The sequence below is a fragment of the Engraulis encrasicolus genome, chromosome 8 (assembly GCF_034702125.1).
Source record: "Engraulis encrasicolus isolate BLACKSEA-1 chromosome 8, IST_EnEncr_1.0, whole genome shotgun sequence".
NCBI lineage: Eukaryota > Metazoa > Chordata > Actinopteri > Clupeiformes > Engraulidae > Engraulis > Engraulis encrasicolus.
The window spans coordinates 33,604,178-33,606,958 of NC_085864.1; the positions used below are offsets into that span (position 1 = coordinate 33,604,178).

A 2,781-nucleotide genomic window follows, 5' to 3' on the forward strand; every position below is an offset into this window, starting at 1 on the left:
GCCCATTTTTTTCAATGCATTTTTGACACAGCTTAACTTACCGTAACGTGAAACATCCAGTGTAGGCCAAGCTTTATGCTTCACACAGACCATGGGTCCACTCCGCTCTGTGGAAGCAAAGTGCCTCTTATTAAGGGTCATGATGCGTAGAAAGTATCATCCAATACTTAAACGTTTGCATTAGTTTTCAATGTGAATGTTATATGATTCAGGATTTTTTTGTTTTCTGTTTGTATTCTGTTGTGTAATTGAAGTTTCATGACAGGGAATAGTCCATATCACAAGCTCTGGTGAAGAATTGTTCTCATTCAGCCCCTTGCTGTGTCGAGCGGTTTGGTCACATTTTTTTGTTTTGTTTTGTATGGTTTTGCTCTGTTTTGTTCAGTTTGGCAAAGTAGCCCCCTTTTAATGTCAGCATGTGCATCTATAACAGAGACATCAATAACAGTGAAGTTTGACAGAATCCACAAGAATAGGCCTACTTCAAAATAGGAGTAGGTAACAGATATTGATAAGGAAAGCATTTTTTCTGTTTGCTTTTTTGTATATTTTATAGTGTTTCTGTATTTTTTTTTTGTTAAATGAAAATTTTAATGTATTTTAGTTCACAAACATTTGAATATTTTTCAATAATTTATATTTTATAACTTTGAAATATGAGATGCAGACAGCTGGTGCTTTCATGGGAAAAATAAAAAAAGGTAGCACAGGACACAATGTAGCGATTTTTTTGTTTCCTTTTTTATACAAAAATTATATGGAATTGAAGACCTGTCTGCTTATATACGGTTGTGTAAAGAGTAAAAAAAAGAAAGGCTGATGCTGGCCCATCATTATGTTCTGCTGGAAAGTTTTATAAACTGTAGCTTCTATTTCTTATTGTATTTCAAATTGTTACGTTATTAAAATATATGTGAAAATACTTTTTTGTGATTCTGCCTTGATTGTTGTTTCTAAACAGCGGTGCATCACACAAAATAGAAAAAAAATATAACATTTCGACCGTGCAGTCTACTGTATACTGTACTTGCCCACAAGGACAACATTAAAAGAAAAAAAAAAAAACTCTTATATGCTACCTTGTGAAATGTGAGCATTTAAAGTATATAATGGTGGTGATGCTTGCATAACAGGCCTACTTCATCACTGCAAAATGCAAAACATTTAGTAGCAAAACTTAGAAAATATGACGAATTATGGCTTGGGAGGGAAGCATACGATTTCGTCACCAGTACATAGCAGTATGATGTCTTTTTCTGAAAAGAGTCCCATGGACAAGATCCCCCATACAACAGACACCTGACAAACACCATGACCTAAAAACCTTCACCATAGGCCTTAGGTATTGGAGCTAGCCTAGATGGGTTGGGGTCAGCCACTCTGCATGGACTAACTGCATGAACACACCGAACGTGACGACAGCAAGTCATTTATTTTGTATAGAGGATCTGGCGACAAAAGGGACTAAACCAATTTTGGCAACAAAGCCAAAGGGTGATTTTAGCGTCATGAGCGACAGTGTGTAGTTGAACCTCATATATTATGGTACTAAGCTATGATGTGGTTTACTGACAGCCACAGCAGCCCGTTGGAATGTTGGAATGCTTGCCTTCTGCTTTTAACGGTCATGCGATGTCGTTCATGTTGCTCTTGCTATGAAAACAGTCCAGGGACACTTTATAGCTTTTGTCTCTTGTGGTGTGTTTGCGTGGTGAAAGCAGAGCTCCCACTCATGGGCCCCATCCATCGACCATCGGGATCACAAAATGTGACTTTATAGGGCGGAAAAAACTTCTGTCACCAGTGCGCTTATTATTCCTTTTCAAAAACACAGTCATGTGGAGAAGATCCACCGCGCACTAATCACCTGATACACAACATTGAGTCTGTGTAGACTAACTATCTTCACGACGAGCTACTCCAGTCTGGATGGGTTGGGATTGGCCACTCTGTCTGAACTGACTGCACAGCACAACAAGAGGAACAGAGCTTGCACTTATGAGTCTCTCTCCCAATCCATCTGGAGCCTTTGGGAGCTGCTGGGGCGACTTTGAGGCCAAAGCTGAAGTCTGGGGCTGTACTGTGCTATACTGCACCTCATTTTGGAAGGGGATCAAGCGCGCTTATGGCATGTCCCTTTTGCCTTTTGAGCCTGTCACCTTCGCAGTGGCCGTTGACGTCAGTGGGGAGCCGGGGCACAGTGGGCCTATTCATGTTTGTAGCCCTGGGGCTCCTATAAATTCCACATGTCTAAATAAAAACATGCAAGGCCTGTCTCCTTCTCTCTGTCTCCCCCTCACTCAACCGCCTGCTCCACTCTTCTTGTGTCTAACTCTGTCCAACTTTCGTTTGAAGCGCTGCTACTCTTTCATTCATGCTCTCTCTCTCTCTCTGTCTTTCTCTCTGTCTTTCTCTCTCTCTGTGTCTCTCTCTCTCTCTCTCTCTCTCCCCCTCCCATCCCAATCCTCCCTCTTTTTCCTTCTTCTTTGGCCAAATTGTTTGGAGCAGTTGGGGCATGATGGATACAGCTAGTAGGTTTATTCAAGTCTAATGGACATTCATTAAAACTTTGACACATTCCACGGATATTGCAGCAAACCCTTTAGGTGCCCATCATTTACCTTTGACAGTATCATATATGGTGTTTGTTAACCGCTTCGGACAGTGTCTGCCAAATGTAATGTGATGTAATGTAATTTAAGCTTGCTGTACATTCACAGCATAACCATCTTGCCATTTTCTGAGAACTCTATCCGATACTGTATGCATTGTTTTATATAA

The 2,781-nt window shown here is 40.6% G+C and overlaps 1 protein-coding gene across 7 annotated transcripts in view; it reads left to right on the forward strand.

Moving 5' to 3' along the window:
* The window catches only part of ets1 (v-ets avian erythroblastosis virus E26 oncogene homolog 1), a 79,934-nt gene extending 79,020 nt beyond the window's left edge, over positions 1 to 914 (forward strand). For all 7 annotated transcript variants that reach the window (XM_063205515.1, XM_063205518.1, XM_063205517.1 and 4 more), the window contains one exon: positions 1 to 914. This exon is cut by the window's left edge and continues 2,677 nt beyond it. The gene's annotated coding sequence lies outside the window, so the exon portion shown is untranslated.
* The last annotated feature ends 1,867 nt before the right edge of the window (positions 915 to 2,781 follow it).